This window comes from Helicoverpa armigera, chromosome 27 (genome assembly GCF_030705265.1).
Source record: "Helicoverpa armigera isolate CAAS_96S chromosome 27, ASM3070526v1, whole genome shotgun sequence".
NCBI lineage: Eukaryota > Metazoa > Arthropoda > Insecta > Lepidoptera > Noctuidae > Helicoverpa > Helicoverpa armigera.
The window spans coordinates 7,114,938-7,134,631 of record NC_087146.1 but is presented as its reverse complement, the minus strand read 5'-3'; the positions used below and the strand labels follow the sequence as shown (position 1 = coordinate 7,134,631).

At 37.8% G+C, this 19,694-nt stretch overlaps 1 pseudogene; it reads left to right on the top strand.

Moving 5' to 3' along the window:
• The window catches only part of LOC135118934 (LIM and SH3 domain protein Lasp-like), a 37,193-nt pseudogene extending 19,874 nt beyond the window's left edge, over positions 1-17,319 (top strand).
• Positions 17,320-19,694: the final 2,375 nt, after the last annotated feature.

Here is a 19,694-nt window from a genome sequence, read left to right as displayed (position 1 = left end):
AATTATTGACAATAATAATGCACTTAAACATCCCTCCCATACGCACTGAGGTGGTTCAAGTCCATGGGCTATCCTATGCTATCAGGTGTTATATCTTCGTTCTCCGGTGGTTTACAAGGTTGTGCCCATAACAAAAAATGAAGCTTAGGGTATAAGCTATCATTTGATATGCGATTGGTTTTTATTGGATTTACCGGTTAGACTCACCAGAACGGCGGAATACGTACATCATACGTTGTAAATACTACCTGCTAAATAATCTTTTTTTCAATAAACTTGGAAAATATGGGCACAGATACCTTCTGTGACTCGTTCTGACAATTATTGACAATAATAATGCACTTAAACATCCCTCCCATACGCACTGAGGTGGTTCAAGTCCATGGGCTATCCTATGCTATCAGGTGTTATATCTTCGTTCTCCGGTGGTTTACAAGGTTGTGCCCATAACAAAAAATGAAGCTTAGGGTATAAGCTATCATTTGATATGCGAATGGTTTTCATTGGATATACCGGCCAATTTTACCCATCATCCTTTGAAAGTAAGCTTACTAGGTACACAAAAGAAAGGTTAAAGTAACCAAACAAAACTGTCCAGCCCTTTGTACAAGTTCCTACGATACTTACATGAGAAAAATCCATGAATACCCAGCAAAAACTGACTTCACAACAATATAACTCCCGGTTGCATCCAAGTAATCGACGGCTACAAATACCATGTATTGTTACCTAATTGTTGTATTATATGCTGTGAAGTGGGCCAGCGTTTGCGAAAATGCTTGTGCAACGCCCGATGGACTGTGGCTCAATATTTTAGATGTGAATGATTTGATAGTGGGTATTGTTTCCAAAAAATACACGGAATTTGTTTGGAAGTAGCTGGTCCTAATTTTAGCCAGGTTCCGGAGAATGACTTTCCGCAACCGGGTGAAAAGTAACCGATGTCCTTTATCAGGCTCTTAGGCTTTCTGTGTACAAAATTTCATTTAAATCTGTTCTGTGGTTTTGGCATGAAAGCGCCATAGATAGACAGAACTATCCCAAAACTTACCACCCACCTAGACTTTTTAGAGGGAAATCATCAAATGACCCTCCCGCTATGGGTGCCGTGTAAGGGAGTGTCAGACTCTTACTGACTAAAACCCACCTTGTTCCTTCTTAAGTCCTTTATGTAGCAGGGCTGCAGTAACTCGCGCGAATAATCCTGCAACCTCGGACCCGCAAAGACATGATAATGGTTTCTTCGCACTCCCAATGTTCCGTAACGACAAAAGTTTGACGAGAACCATATTAAAAGAAGAATTTCCCTCAGAAGAAGTAGATATTGCATACGTAGCAACAGTTACATCCTAGGTGATTGACCAACTGCTTACTATGATAATTCAATGCTACATGTCACACGTGATGTTTTGCAATTCACTTAATTACGATATCGTTAAGGAAAAACGTGTAACAATTGCGTTTAGACATACAGACGTAATAATTATTTTCATACTAGCTGATCACCGCGGTTTTAGAGACGGTTTTCCCACAGACAGGCAGAAATGGACATATTATAAATGCAAAGTAACTTAAGCCCGAAAACAGGCCGTCTTTCGGGCCAAAACTACTCTTCTTCTTATCGAGTGGGCCACAGGTTTTAAGCACCTAGCAGGCCCTGGTGTCAGAGTTGCTAAAACTACTGAACCGATTTAAATTATATTTTGGAATATACACACCTAGTCCTAATTAGTAGAGCATGAGAAAGGATATAGACTACTTTTGATCCTGGTGCGAGTAGTAGTTCTCTCGAGACACAGGTGTAACCGTACGAAACAGGATTTATGCAAAACGAAGGCTTTAAAATTCAAATAAAAGGGTGTTTAATTAACAGTGTATTGAAAATGTTACAACGATCAATGTTTTGATTTCAGGTATGGCACAAAGGCTGTTTCAAATGCCAGGAATGTGGCATGACTCTCAACATGAGGACATACAAAGGATACGGAAACTACCATACTGCGAAGCGTAAGTATCCTTATATATTAAATCTAGCATGACTTCTCATCCCTGCTCTTTCTTTCTATTTCTTACTCTTGTGACTAACATCATCTCATAAGTAACATTCTTATCATCGTTTCTTTTGTCGTCCTCCTCCACTATATCCATCCACATTCATGCTCAACTCCTTCCCGTTAATTTGAAGTGGCTGACGGACATACAGACAATCATCATCTGCCTAGCCTTTTCTTAACTATGTTGGGTCGGCTTCCAGTTTATTACCCGGATGCAGTTGAGTACCAGTCTTTACAAGGAGCGACTGTCTATCTGACCTACTCAAACCAGTTACCCGGGTAACCCGATACCTCTTAGAAACGCTGGTTGTCTGACTTTCTCGCTTATGAATGATTACCCTAACGACTGCCAAAGGTGTTCCCTTCCCCACATGATCCTGATTCATAACACGACGAACATACAGCCAGACAACCATTAAAATACACAATCAATTCAAACGATAAAACAGTGTCCATTCATTTTCACTTTCGTTGCAACAATAATTATGTAAACTAGCCGTTACCTAATACAAATGTTAATACCCGCCTATCGGCATATGCAAAGCACGCACTGCGTAGGTCAAGGTTGGATACGTTTTAATAGTTTTATTTATGGAATAGTTGGCTTTTGGCTTTGCCGCATTTTGAGGAGCTCGTCATAGGAATTTGGATGACCTATCCTATTATTTGTGGTTATTGTGACTTCTAAGTATTTAAGGAAGAGAGAGACCAAGTTGGTTTCGAATTGCCGTCCCTGAGATCTATTAGACTAAAGGATTGTGGTAGCTTGATGTGCTAGCGTCTGTACAAAGAATGTCTATGGAGTTTCTTGCCTGTTCTTCTTAGTGAGAACCGTGCGCGTAAACACCTTTGACGCTTAATAGTGTGTGCGTAACAATGTGAACGAAAATGTATGAGACAGCTATCGCAATTTGTTGCGTTGCTACACAGATAGATAGGTAATTGAAATCCGCCGATAGAGATTGATACTTTTTATGGGAAATCATCAAACGACCTGCTATGGGTTAGCAGCGTGAGGGAGTGTCAGACTCTTACTGACTCAAACCCGTCATGTTCCATCTTAAGCCCTTTATGTACCAGGGCCGCGGTAGCTCTTTCGAACAATCCCGCAGCCCTCTCATACTCCGGTTGGCTGAATGATCAAAGTTTGACGGTTTAAAGCCGTGTTTGTTTATTTATGTAGTTACTCATAGCAATTACTGAATTACTCACTACCGCCGTTCTGCTACACCGCGCTATGTATGAATCACGCGCATGTCATATGAAGACTTTTAAGATCATAAACAATGAATTTTTATTGCTATGTTAGTAGCATGTAGACTAAATCAGTAGCGGCGTAAGGGGGCGGAGGGGCGGTCCGCCCGGGTGCCACGTCTCGGGGTGCCATCTTGGTCGGCACATATCTGCATGACCAGGATGGTGCTGGCAGAAGGGACTAGTCAAGCCTAGATTCGCTACCATTTACTGCGCGTTATACAAATTTTAAACAAAACTACAACAGTACTGACAGGGGTGTCACCCTTCTCAATCCGACTGTCACCCCTCTCTTGTATTTTTTCTTTTACCTGATTACTTACATTAATTTCTCAAAGTTAGAAAAAATCTCGCTTCGCTCGCGGTTTTTATTAATTTCTGATTTCTTCTGCGCTTACTTTTGAGTCCTCGATCTAACAAAAGCTAAAGCCCCGAAGTAGCAAAACAACTGACGCTCGCTTCGGTCACGGTTTCTTTATATGTGCTTAATTCTGAGTTAAAGAGAGTTCCCAAACCAACAATTAGAAAATTCTCTTTACGGTGGATATTTCTAAGCAGTTTAGGTGCTATTTATAAGCTGCGGAGGACTTTTGTGCCCCAAAACTAAAAAATTTTTGCGCTCGCTACGCTCGCAGCTTGTTCACTCTACAGTGCTTTTTTTTCAAACTTGTTTGAGTACCTAGGGTTCAAAACTGAAAATTTCGCTCGCTACGCTCGCAGCTTCTTCACTTTGCAGTAATTTTTTCAGACATGTTTGAGTACTGTTGTGGTCAAAACTCAAAATTTCGCGCTCGCTACGCTCGCGGCTTAAATAACAAAGGCATGTTTGGGTTCAATTGTGTCCTAAAACCCAAAAATTCTAGTTACTACGTGATTATTTTTGTCGTATTTGGGAGTGCTCAATAGGTAGTCCGCCCGGGTGCCACCCGATGCTACGCCGCCACTGGACTAAATGCCTCGTTGGTCTAGCTGTCAAGCGCGGCTGCTGAGCACGAGGTCTCGGGTTCGATTCCCGGGCCGAAATCGGTTTAAGAAACTGTCACAATGCAGCCCAGAGCCTGGAAGTTGGTGATTGATACACCCGTGCATCGTAGAGCACGTAAATGTCGGTCCGGCGCCTGATCTCTCCAGTCGTGTCGGATTGCCGCCCCATCGGGCTATGCGAGTGAAGGAATAGTGAGTGCGCCTGTGTCCAAGCAAATGCTTGTGCACTATAATATGTCCTGCGCAGCTGGCTAATCTCCTTACATGAGAACTAGACATTCATCATCGTATGTACAAGAAAATGTTTACTAAAATCCATTTTTACTCGTAAATGTGTTTGTTTGTTACGCTTTCACGGTAAAACGGCTGAACAAATCGAGATTTTTGTAATGCAAGTGGAATGGAATTTTGTACCTTTCCTTCGGTAATCTGCTAAAATTTGAGTTAAACCGCAAGAATTGTATTGCAAAGCGGAAGAGTTGTTTTAACTCATTAATTCCAAGACCTACTGGTCCGATTTGGAAAATTCTTTGAGTGGCTAGTTAGCCCATTTATCCAGGTAGGCTATTTGAATCTTTTATCCAGGTGCGTAGAATAGTGGCTACGGGATGCGGATGAAACCGTTAACCAAAATAAAACGAATAATAATATAGTATTATTTGATGAACCAGAAAGAGTTGAGCTGTAACCATTTAAAAATCATAAATATCGATAAAAATTCTACTTTTATAAAACGAAAGGAAGTGACCACATTTTCATCGACATCGAAACTCGAACGACGTAACATATAAACAAACACGTTTATTACGTATGTTACGTCAAAACGGCTGCACCGATTTCAATGTAAATGACGGACTGGTTGACTGCTGACCAGGTTTATTATGCAATGCAGATTTTATCCTACTTCGGATTTTATGCGGAATCTAATTAGTTTGATTATCGATAGTTTTGTAATATGTAGTTTGATTTGTGTTTCCTTTAACTGTTAAATTGATTTCCGTGAAATTTAGTAACATACTTTGATTTTATGACCCGAATAAAAATATATTGCTTTTGCACTGTTTGTACCTATAAAATAGTGGTAGTTCTTAAAGCTACTAAATCTTTGAACAGTTATTAAGAACTAGCCTATAAGTTGGATTTCCCAAATTACTCTATATCCGAAAGTAATTCCTGCCCTGTCTGTTTTGTTTGCACGCCAAAACTTCTGAATCAATTAAAATGGAATTTGGTATACAGATACTCTGAAGCTGACAAATTCTTTTACAAAATAAAATCTTTTTCTTCTAAACACAACTAGCTAATATCGATAAGTCTTACATTGACACTTCCCCACCCAAGTTATAAGGTCAACAATTTTGCATTAATAATGCTTGCTTTACTTAACAAAACGCGTTTGTCATCAATAACTAAGATATAGTTGACTAAGTATTTCATAGCCTGACCTCGTTCACATAGCATTTACTGCACGCAACTATTATAAGCGTTACACCCATAAATGTAGGAATTTTGCTTAATTAATGTTGGCAAAATGTCACCAATTATTTATAATATAAAGAGGATTTAAGAAAATACTTGTAGGCATATACAAAATAAATCCTAAACGTTGACTGCTAAAGAACACCTAAAGCGTTAAGTCCGCCTTTGTACATTGTTTTTGTAACATGTGTGCAAAAAGTACAATAAATAAATTAAACTGAAACTACTGGACCGATTTAAAATAATTCTTACACGTTGGGAAGCTACACTTTGTCAGGGTCACATAGGCTATATCTTATCCAGGTATAGAAGTAGTCTCTCACGGGACCCAATCCGCGGGTGGAAGTAAAAAATAATTAGGTGATCAAACGGTAGCTATTTCAGAAGTCGTCTCAAAACAATTTCCATCACGGACTAGTAAAAAGTACCATCATCATCCTCCGAGCCTTTTTCCCAACTATGTGGGGTCGGCTTCCAGTCTAACTGGATGTAGCTGAGTACCAGTGCTTTACAAGAAGCGACTGCTCTATCTGACCTCCTCAACCCAGTTACCCGGACAACTCAATACCCCTTGGTTAAAAAAGTACCATCAATCAACAAAATCTTCAAAGTGCGTGCTGTCACAATAAATGAAAGTTTGATTGTCGCGATTATTCACACTTTTACTTACTACTTCGCGGAAACTACTGTTTTTGCTAAAAACTGCAAATTTTACGCTTGACGGCAAATTCTTTAGTAATTGGACACATTAGTGTTACTGATCGGACTAAAAAACAGAAAATGTCCATCTAGAAAGGAATTTTAGTATGCGTTTGCTTAAATATGTATTACCAGCTGTTGTCCGTACTTTCCGCGGCTAGAAACTTCCTCCTATCCTTTCGTTGACGTTCCAAAACTGCTCATTAAATTACATGGAACGACAGCTTGTCTGACCTCCTCAAACCAGTTGTCAAAATCTCTGGTTCCTGAATGCCCTGATTACTAGATCTTCAAATGGCAGCTGGAACCCACCAATCACTTAATATGCCTTTCGAAAACGGAGGAACTCTTCATGACATAAATCCTCGGACCGACCGACTTATGATCTTAGCCACGAGGTCGTCACTGACTCAATGCAGCTGTCATCCTCCTGGTCTTTTCCCAATTTTATTTGCGATCTGCGTAGCCGGCTTTCTTCTCTCATATTCTTTATCTGCCGTCATCTCATAAGTAACATTCTTTCTAACCATATCTACTTTCACACAATCCATCCACCGTTTCTTTGATCGTCTTTCACTATATCCGCAAGTTTAAGTATTAAAATAAAAATCCGTGTATTTACAGACATGTCCCGAAAGCGAAGCACACGACGATGGCTGAAACTCCTGAACTGAAGAGAATAGCTGAAAACACTAAGATACAGAGCAACGTCAAGTACCACGCTGACTTCGAGAAGAGCAAGGGAAATTCACACAGGTATGTATTAAGGAATACAGATGTTATTTTACACGAAAGCTAGTGAGTTATACTTGTGTACGTAAATGTACATACACTGCCACTACTAAACGCTTCTGTAGGTATTTATGCACAAGATGAATGAACCACTTTTGTGAGATAAAACATCAATCGATGCCTTTAATTAGGACTTTTAGGAACTCGTCGACCTGAGTATTTGATAATCGCCAATCTGTCTTGGTGGTGACAAACGCTCATTCCTTCTCTGTATAAGAAGACATTTGTGCCCTGATTTGGACAATAGGAGGGCTGATGATGGTGACGATGATGATCTAAGAAACTTTTACAAAGCATTCTGTAATCTGTACGTTGATGATCAATACACCCATGCACCTGTTCTGTCGGATTGCCGTCCCATCGGGCTATGAGAGTGAAGGAACAGAGAGTGCTCCAGTGTCTGCACAAATGAGTGTACACTATAATATGTCCTGGGCAGCTGACTGATCTCCTTAGAGGACAGCCGCCGTGGCTCAAATCAGTCCATTGCAACCTTTTATCTATCTATCACAATCGCAAAGAAACAGCTCTAAACTTCAATTCAGTACAAATCTTATTTACAGGTTGCCGACGACCCAGAAACCTTAAGAATCAAAGCTAACACGAAGATAATCAGCAACGTAGCGTACCATGGAGAACTGGAGAAGAAGGCTCAGATGGAGAAGCAACGCCAGATCAATGAGAATGGAGAAATTGTTGGTAAGTTTGTCACAATGTTGGCTGGTTGGTTAATGTTGTGTGTTTGGTTATGTTGGTTCTGTGTGGTGGACTGAATTTTGATTGGAAAAATAATTACTTATTAGGGATTAATAATAATGTAGTTTGCATTTATTGTTTTATAACGTTTAATTTAATTTGAGATTCTACCTAAATTATCAAGTACATATATACTAAAGAGGATATTTTTTATTAAAAGCGGAAATAAAATTACGCAAAAACTATGCAAAATTCATTACAAAAACGCTGGATAATCAAAACTATTCGATAACTTACATCCGTAAGATAATTCGAATCATAGCAATTAAATATTCATGATCATTAATAAATAATTATCAAAATACAGTCCACGCATTAAAAATCAATTCACATTGATCAATAATAAGACCGTCTGAGCATATTTCATATGTAAATTCATTATTACAACTTTGAAGTGAATCTAAGTTTGAAAAAGTATATTTTACTGCAATATTTGGCAGATATCATAATAGCCTTTATCTGACAGATAGAATGAATTATCAGCTAACTAACTGACACTTTATAGGTAACCAGTAAAACGGACCCTAACTGGTATAGATACCTCAATTGCATTTTGTAGTTAATATATTACCAGCTTATTAAACTAAACTATTTTGAAAAACTTGTTTTGGCGGTCTTATTCATATCAAAAGGTACATTTTGTCATCGCTCATGGTCCATTTTATGTGGTCCCATGTCCCAAATCATTGATGGTTTACCAACATTTGTTGCTAACTCTCATATCGACCATTTAATCGGAAAAATAACATTGTCATAGAAAACGAATAAGGGAATACTGCATTAATATTTTAATTTTTGTAGGGACCTTATACATATTTCGCAATAACGGGGTATTGGTTGCCAGACACACATATAAACTTGTTAAAATTGCAAAGAAACAATATGGGTTTCTTTTGTCACATCTTCTGAACATAGTTGGGAAAAGGCTAGTCAGATGATGATTTTCCAAAGTCACTACTAGTCAAACTTCATGGTGGTCAATCGTTCCTACCCACTGTTAGATGGATGCACATAAAGTAGAAGTTTTAGTTATTACAAAATAATTGACAGAAAAAGTGGCACGAAGTCTTACTGCATGCATGACTGTGCCTGTTCGATTCGCAGCAGGTCATCTTCAAATCTGACAAAACTTCTTGTTGACATTAAAAGTCTGAAATTGCCAACCCGCATTGAGCAAGCGTGGTCATTAATGCACAATCCTTCTCCGTGTGAGAGGAGGCGTGTGCCCAGTAGAGGATAATAAAAGGCTGATGATGAGTACATATACATATATTTCTATTTATTTATAGTACTTTATGCAAACATATTAAAACTGAGCGCGGAGGCGGCGTGCAGGGACGCAGCGCCGAGCAGCGCGTATGCGCACCTCGCCGGCATCGAGCGCACGGCCGTCCGCCGTGCGCTCACCTGTCTGCCGCCTAAGCGCTCAGTGGGCCCTGATGGGATACCGCCTTTCATTTTAAGAGACTGCCGCATAGTATTAACGGGACCTTTGCTGCACATATTCAATATTTGCTTATCGGTAGCACACTTTCCGACTCGTTGGAAATTGAGTAGGGTTGTACCTATACCTAAAGGTCGAGGTGGCACGGATGTCAGTGACTTCAGACCTATTGCGGTGCTCAGCGCACCGGCCAAAGTATTCGAGATGGCTGTTCACAATATCCTTTATGCACAGATCGGGGCTCATTTGTCTGATGCGCAGCATGGCTTCCGTCCTGGACGCAGTACAGCGGGAAACTTACTTCACCTGATGACGCAGTTGGTTCCTGCTGTTGACGCCGGGCTTCAGGTTGACGTAGCTTACCTTGACTTCAAGAAGGCGTTCGACACAGTCGACCACGACATACTCTTGTCGAAGCTGGCGGGTATGGGCTGCACATTACATACTGTAAAGTTCTTCGCCAGTTATCTTCGAGATAGGCGTCAGTATGTCGACTGTGGCGGACACTTCTCGGAGCCCTACTACACAAGATCGGGAGTCAGTCAGGGTAGTAATCTAGGACCCTTATTATTTATTATCATGGTAAATGATATAGCGTCGGTAGTCAGGTCAACATCTTTACTGTTTGCTGATGACCTTAAGCTGTCAGCAGTGATTAAAGGTACTGCGGATCGTGACATGCTGCAGCGCGACTTGGATAGTGTCACTGAATGGAGTCGCAGCAATAAGCTGCACTTCAATGTCTCAAAGTGCGCGGTACTTTCGTTCACCCGCGCACGAAACCAACACCACCACCAGTACACCATGAACGGGGAGCTGCTGCAGCGTGTCACGGAGGTGAAAGACCTAGGCATCCACTTCACCAGCGACTTACAGTTTCGCAAACACGTGGTGAATATTTGTAAGAAGGCGTACAGGAATCTGGGATTTATGCTGCGTCAGGCAAATGACTTCACGAACATCAGTGCATTAAGGGCTTTGTACGAGGCTCTTGTGAAGAGTCATCTGGAATACAATGCGGCCATCTGGAGTCCAAGTGAAATAAAGTACAAAAAAATGATTGAGCGTATACATAACAAATATATACGTTTTATGTATATGAAAATGTATAAGATATATCCGGGATATCCATTACTGTACCCCACCTTATTCTGCCTCGGTATGGTAGGTTACTACAGATTGGAAGTCAGACGTGAAGTGGCTTTGGCGACTTACCTGTTAAGAGTTCTGAGAGGTGACATAAAAAATTCGGGTCTTCTAACAGAGATAGGTTTTTGTGTACCGGACGAGTACGTGGGGCGGCGGCGCCGGCCGCGGCTGCTGGTGGTGCCACGCGCGCGCACTAACTTGCTGCAGCGCGCACCGCTCACCCGCGCGCTGCGCACTCTCAACACGGTGGCTGAGCACATCGACATATTTAACTGTACACTGAGCGAGTTCACAAGGGCCACTTACTGTGTAGTTTCTAAGGATTAGTTGTTGTTTTGTACTGTGTTATATAGTTAAGATATAGTTAGGAAATATTAATTGTAAGTAAGTACTATGTCGCATTAGATTTAAGTCTGTAAAGGCATAGTGACTTTGAGATGAATAAATAAATAAATAAAATAAAAATAAATAAATGTACAAAGGTGGACTTAACTAAGGCGTAAATAAATATATGTATTATTTCACCCGATTAAGTAGATCAGAGAGACAGGAGTCATATAAGCCAACAGTACTCCATTTTGCACCTAGGCTGTTGATAAGTTCAAAATATGTACCTGAAAATGCATGACTAGTGAAATCACGTCTAAAAATATGGTTTTACCTCAACTACTATCATTAATTTAATTATAGTTCAGTTGGCAATTTTCCTGCTCAATATTGACTGAAAATGAAACTATTTTCCTGTATCTAGACAGAACTTGGTTTTTATTTGTGTTTTAAAGCATTTTATGTTCATTTTATTTGTTTCCCGTGATTTTGTAACTGTCTTCTAAAATTGTTGCCATCCTTAAAATTACCTACTATATGGTAATATTGTGTTAATTCAAGTTATGGTATATTTTTCATATGATTTGTGTGAAGTTTAGAGTTTTGAATAACAATCATTGTTCACTATGACATATTTCAATAATACGGGTAGAATATACGACCTTCATTTTGAAGTCGGTTTGACCAAAATGCATGAAGGGATTTTTAGTAAGAAGAGTTAGAAAATGTATAATTGGAGCCCATAAAAATACCAGTTTATATTTACTTATGGTAAAAATTACGGGTAGATATAGCAATGTATTCGGGTTAAGGGAAAAGCGATAACAAAGTTCAAAAATTCATATGCATGCTATAATATTATAGTTTTAATGAATTACTGTAATGTTCTTGGTTAATTTTATAAGTAGTTAAAATCCTTTTAGGGCGTCCTTTAAAATAATATCAGGATACAAAAGAATTTCTTAAATCAGTGCCAAAGAGTTCGCTTATCATACAAACTTAATACTATTAATGCAGAAAAAAGTTAACAGTATCTATAGTTTTACATAGTAGAACAATTAATGTTATTTTCCGACACCCATACATATGTTTCTAATCAACCTCCCCTTTAGAAGTGCCATCGGACAACTATCACCAACAAATCGACAACTACGCAACAGAAATGCTGCCCCAAACATACCGCCCCCAAATCTGCCCCCGAAGAACCACTATCAGACCCCAGCAACCACGTACCACCCGCCGCCAGTGCAGCAACCAATGCAGCAACAGGTTGCTCACCAACCTTCAGGGCACAATAGACAGTACCAAGAACAGTACTATAAGCCTAAAGAGGAATACTATCCCCAGTACCAAGAATATCAGGGCAATATTATCAGCAATATCAGAATTATCCGGTGCAACAGCAACAACAAAGTCAGCAACAGAAGATTGGCAGGATTCAGGATTATGATCCGATCAGTGACGGGCCTAGAGCGCCGCCGAATACTCAAAGGGCGTCGGCTACGCTTATTTATAATAGCACTAGTGATGGGAAACGAGGTTTGTTATGTTTGCGTTTTTGTGAAAAATTTCTAATTTGGTATATTAGCAATAATTCAGGTCAGTTCAGAATGAAAACCATTTTCATCTTTCAATCGAAATAAAATCATATTTTGTAAAAAAGCTGACCTGGATTTTTGCTCGAGTTTTATTTATTTGCTTTTTATGTTGTGGGTCCAATTTTTCATTCATTTTATGTACTTCATTTATTTTTGTGTTATTTACATGTTTTGTTGGTGTTGGGTTTTGTTGTTCAAGCAGTTTTGATTTTACTATTTAGTGTTCATTTAAAATCTTCTTTGACAAGAATTACATATTTGTTTCTTATAAAAGCGTAAGTTTCTTATTTAAAATATGTATTTATAGAACTTATTTATAGCTGATGAAGTGTATGCAATATGAATTAACTTTCTGATTCTTAAATTCCAGTATTTTCAATATGTATCTTATACGCATATTTATCTTTTATAATTATGTCTGTATTTTACCTCGAAACTATTGATCCCCGCAGTTCCACATACGTCCCAAATAAACTATTTCCAGCATCTGGATTAAAAGCAGCCTATGTGTTTTTAGGCTCTAGCAAGACTAGTACAAAATTTCATTTAAATGGGTTCTGTATTTTGCCTTGAAAGTGCGACATTTGTAAAACTGACTTTGGTTGTAAAAGATTATTTAAACTTATTTTACTTACAATAATCTCTTTCTTTTTAAAACTTAATATTCCTCAATTATCAGTGAACTAATATCAGGTTATCATCAGTGAACTAATATAATCATCAGGTTCCCACCAGCAAGTGCAGCAGCAACAACAGCAACAAAGCCGTCACATTGGGCGCGTGACCGACCTCGACCCGCTGGCCAATGAACTGCCTAGACAGCCCGCCAACCATCACAACCAGGTTAGTATTTCAATAGGAGAAAGGGGACTAATTTTATTTGATGAATTATTTGCACTAATATTGCCGCCGTCACAAAATGTAGAATGATTAATTTCGTCGCAATTCCTACCATATTTCCATGTTACCATATTCAAAGTAAAATAATTGTAGATTTTTAATATCATAAAAGTGAATTATGAAGTTATTTTTAGTTTGCCCAACGTACAATAAGGGTTGAATGAGTTCGAATTTTTGCGTTGGATGTTTGTTCCTGACGCAGCCAGTCAAAAGCTTTGTAAATACACTACTTCAAGAACTTGTAAAATATGAACCTTGAACAGTCCCATGAATTTTCAGAAGAAAAGATGAAAAAGGAATGTGTTAATTTGTGGTTAACGTCGACAAAATGTTCTATAGTAATTTAAAATAATAAGTTGATTTTCGAAGAAAAACTGTATTAATGATTATTATCAGTTATTTTAAATGTTATGTTTTCTATTTACAGCGAGTATACATCGCTATGTACGACTACGAGGCGAGCGACAGTGATGAGGTAAATTAAACCAACAAAGCCATGTTAATTAATTTAATTTATGACTAAAACATAACTATCATTACTTTGGCTGGCTTTTGTATGCCTTTGCCTTATATGCCTTTTGTAATATTTCTTTTCCTATCATATATTTCTGGCAGGTCTTCGGTGAAATGGCGTGTTTGGGAATTAAACGAAAATGCTCTCTCATTATTGATGATGATGACATCCTATTATCCCTCACAGGGACATGGCGCTCGCAGAAGGCTTTTCCACTTCTTTCGGTCTTAAACAGCAAGTTAACTTACACATCTTATTTAAATGCTCACTATAACATTTCAGGTATCATTCCGCGAAGGCGACTTAATTTCCAACGTAACATCGATCGATTCCGGCTGGATGACCGGACAGGTACTACGCACGGGCCGCACCGGCATGCTCCCGGCTAACTACGTCGAACTAGCGCCCTCTAACGCCGTCCCACAACACTACGACAACTGACCGGGTCACTGACCTCACAACCGAAGCACTTGGTTGCTGCATGCCAGGTGACCCCGAAGCGCTTGGTTGCTGCATGCCAGGTGACAGCGTTTGGTTGCCGACAACCAAATGGGATAAAAAATATGTTATTACTGAAATTAAGTAGTGGTACGTCTATTTATTATTTTTATGTGTATTTTTATGCTATTTTAAGTAGCATTAGGTTGTGCTTCAATAGTGGAAGTTAGAGGTTGTTTTACTGATTTTGGTAGGTTGGTCAACCAATACATTTTTGGCGGTGATTTTTCAATCATCGTAAGTTCGATAGCTTGGCAACCAATGCTACAAAAGGTTAACCAGTTTCTGACTGGTTGAGCCGTTCTCCATATAAAGTGATTTCATAGTTTTTAAATAAAATTTTCAATGAATGTCATGAATTTGACTGCTATGTGTAACTTTTAGTAATTTGAAAATGCACTTTTGGCACTCTTCAAACGCGCATTTTAAATGTATACAAATTTTATCTTCTACAAATGTAGATTTTACATTTACTATTATATTCGACAGCAAATAAAATCATAAGCAATGGCTGGACCAATTTTGATAATATCAACTTTTGGATAAAATTTTCACGAAAATCGATAAATTCGTAGCTTTTTATGTAATTGCCACTAACGTTACATTTTGTAGATTTTTATGTATAAATATTAAGAATATAAAATATAACTTTTCATGAAATTTATTTATAATATTAAGATTTTAAAATATATATTTTTGTTACCTCTTTTAAAAAGTTCTTACAATAATTCAAAATCATACTCAAAACTTATTTTTGAGAGGTGCCACAAATATATAAAAATATTTTAAATTACACTAGTTTTCAGTATATTAAAAAGCTTATATTTGATACGCATGCATATGTAAGTCGGATTCTTATGACTGAATTTTAAATAAAAATAATGTAAAAAGGCTGGATTTCTATAAACTGTATCATGGCCTTAATTTTCTATAAATGTAAGAATTAAATGTATAAAAAACCTAAACTACTTAACACATTCTTTGAAAACATATTCCAGATATATTTAAATACTTTTCTCGTATTTAGAACTCACGATATATACTTTTTTATACATAGTCTGAACTCATATACAAAGTTATTTAAGCGAACAAATTCTGTTTATTTAAGCATTTAATATTCATTCCACTTTTTAAGTTATATTTTTTTTCTCTACAGTGTTTAATATGGTCATTGGTATTTTACATTTAAGCGTATTCTTATGACCTTTTAAGCGTTTAAAATTCATAATTTATGTCAATGCAACTGTAAAACAGAGATAGAAACATGAGTCACACATTGATAAAATATCTTATGAAAAACTAACAAAATATGAAATATTGTTATACTTTAACTAAGTAATATTAACATTAAAAGTACCTGGTTCAGGTCAAAAGCTTGTAAATAGACGTGTTAGAATAACAATATATTAATACAAGTTTATTCAATAGGGTGAGATGCACCATTTAACTATAACGATAACCAAACCATAACCAGCCGTATACTTGCCGCCCATTGGTCACATCGGCGATTTGATAACTGAAAATGGTTCGGTTATCGTTATAGTTAAATGGTGCAACTTATCGTAAGTATATAAGGTACCAATATAATCACTTGCAGTTTTAAGGTTGTACATAAGTTCAACAGTCTTATGGCTTAGTTGATGATGATGAGATTATGAATTACCTATAAATAGTAGTTTGAATATATCACTTACTAGCTGGTGCCCGCGACTTCGTCTGCGCAGGTTTAGTATTTCGAACAATATGTTTACAAATTGTAGCCTATGTGTTATTCTGATGAATAAGCTATATTATTGTAAAGTTTCATTAAAATCCATTCTGTAGGTTTTGCGTGAAAGAGTAACAAACATCCATACATACAAACTTTCGCGTTTATAATATTAGTAGGATGTATATTGACATAATTGGAAACATCTGGATGTCTTAAAAATAATTATTCCATTTGGGAAGTTTTATATGTAACACATTTGAGAAGTAAATATTCTTGTTAGAACTTTTACTCAAATACTCTTATATTGAAAAAATGAACTACCACTTACAATTATTATTTTAATAGATTGAGCAACTATTAATATCGTAATCACATATTTTATTTTTGGATCTTTTAAATAAAATGCATGAAATATCAAGGTTGTTTATTAGTGCATGCTCAAATGGAGTATAAATATTAATGAAACTATGTTTTTGCAAATTCTATTTTCCGCAGGTGGTTAAATTGGTACACTAAATATACAACTGATATCAAAATGTAAAGGTTACTGCATAATATTAGGCACTGTCATATTTATACAAGACTCTTATGTATAAACATTCCATATTGTGACAATAATTTAGTGGCAGTTTTAATAGATTAAGTATTCTTGATTTTTTTAAAGTCAATGCATTATCAATAAAATGTCATGGGGTTGCCATGAATTCAAAAACAGAATTGTATATTTTTGTATGTTAGAGAAGAAATCTTACAAAAACAATAGTTTTCAATCATTTCTGTTTATTTGAATTGTAGGTATTACCAATTGAATTATTTTGAGTCTGGGGTAAAGTTTTAGCTGGGGTACTTTTATACCTTTCATGGGGTAAATTTTAATCGTAACTTGGGTCAGAGTAGCCTTTATGGGTCATATCTTCATTCCAATTGGGGTCTTAGCATGGATACTAAGGGTAAAACGTACCCTTTTGGGTAAAAATAACCTTTATTTTATCATAAACTGTATATTTTTCTTATATGGCTTCAGTTTTTAATCTGTTAATAGCAATAACTTGATTGTTAAACTTACTGTTATATCTTAACCATCACAAACGCTATATATTATATAGGACCAGTATTAAGTTACAGTGCCTTTTGTAATATTTAATAAATTTTATAAGCTATTCTTTGGTTTTATTAAAATCGTACCTAAGCTAAAGATGATACAAGATGTTGATTTGCATTCATGTCAAATTCAAGGACGTAATTATGCTGAAGATTCTCGACCCAAATCAACAATAAAATGGGTAGGTATTTTTTCTTATTTACGGAAATCCGTGGGTATAAAAAAAAAACATTATTTCGGATAAGTGACATCCATATGGGTTAGTCAACAAAGAACACTGAAACCTATTGGTGAAGCGTCAATGTCTTTTTTTTTTCAATGCAAATATTTATTCAATAATAAATTAAATACATAAGTTATTTTTCCCGCAACTTAAAAATTTATTTCGATCATTTTCATATTAATAATAACCCAATTGAGTCTCTGGTGATGATATCCGAACGACAATACTAGCTACCGCAGCGCCCATTGGTTCGTATCGAGTGTTCTAGAAGATGTCTAGAAGATACCCGCAACAAGCTAGCAGTGTTGCGTCTGGCCACCGCCAAGGACGGACGTAGTACTTCTCCCGCCGCCATTCGCATTGTGTCGAATACACACCGCTCCGCGTCATTATTTCCCTATATGTGATTTCCTGAAGATTCTCGTGTAATAATTGAACCTGCTGCTAGAAGACATTGTGGACTTATAGTGCAGTGCTGATTTCACGAGTTTTAACCAGTCCACCGGTGGATGAACCTAGATTTAGCTCGCCGGCCGGCAGCCCTTACCGCGACCACGCGCCCTGGAACGAGGCATCTTCACATCTCGCTGGTTCTAAGTGAGGTCCCTGGATTCACAAGGTACGTGGGCTTTATTGCTGCAAATAGTTGTAGTGGGTATTGGTGTCTAAAGGAATATCATCAGCAGGGATTTAATTGAAATACGATTTGGGTTTCACCGCCATATTGTTTTCCCGCATTCGATTTTCAAGATTTGAAATCACCGCTCCCGCATCCCGCATTTCTCTTTGCTTTCTTCATTCAACCTTTTAAATTTGTGTCAATTAAATCCATTAACTTTTTTATTATTTTTCCCCGATGAGGCTATTTACACGCCTCATCACCTATGTTAGTAAAACCTAATATCTATCTATTTAAAATTATTTCGATACAAGGTGGTTGTTCACGATGCATCTGTGAACAACATCACCTATCAGAGGAGAATCGTACCTCTCCGCTATCAAATCAAATCTCTTTATTTTCAGGCTGCATATACCTTAAAGAATAACATACATATTATACTATACAAAACATTGTTAGTACATAAAAACTTAAATCTATGTTAGTAACACATCACTACGCACTATGTCACTCAGTGCGGTTCTGTGGCACTTGTCCGCGGAAGCGACGGAACACCACGTCCTGTGGCCAGAAGTTCTAGTCCAACACGAGGTGAAGGAAACACGTCGACACGCTATGGTCGCTATGGTCTTCAGGATGGAGTTGGAGCTAGCCCGCACTCTGCAGGGGCCCGATTCTCCTAATTTTACTTAAGCGCCATTCGATTGACGTTCGACTCGATTCGACTGAGATCCAATCCTGACTCGATTACGATTGAAGCGTATGTGGCATTCCGCTATTTTTCTTTGAAATAAACGTTTTTATCCTTTTCTGTCATTCAATAATGAATCATTTTGTCTGGAAATGATTTACGATTGCAAAATGATTGTACAGCAAATTACCCTATAGACCAAAATCATCAAAATAGCAGACCAATCGCAAACCAATCAAATGTCAATCGAATACGATTGGTCTTTTATTAGTAGCAGAATGCCCGATATGGTTAAAACTGCTATTGCGATCATCATCATCATTCGATTTCTATTCGATTTTGACATTTAACTTTATTAACTTAGGAGAATCGGGGCCCAGAGCAAAGAGGCAGATTTCTGTCTAACAATGGCGTGGAAGCCATCAACGCGTGCCTCGGCGAACATACCTGATGCACTGCAGAAACGGGGCAGCCCCGTCAACATCCTAAACCCATTATTATATTGAACCCGCAAGGCGCTGATAGTCAGCTGAGTATAGTTGGTCCACAGACTGCACGTGTAAAACACTTGACAATAAGCTTTAAAAGAGTTATTTTAGCTAGTTTCCTACACCGTGCAAACCTGCGAGCCAACATATTACATCGTACTGCCAGCGCCCTACGTTGCCTCTCAATGTTTTCTTGGTCATTAAGATCCTCAGTGACGTAATGCCCCAAGTATTTAAATTTAGCCACTCGCACTAAAGCTTTCCCATTAAGTTTTATGGGAAGGGGCACAGTCAGAAATTTACCACCGACAGGCTTAAAGACCAAGAATTGGCTCTTCTTGGCATTATAAGTGAGCCCATGTTCCTGAGCATAGCGCTCAGAGCAACTCCGCAGCTCTCTCAGCGCCCTAAC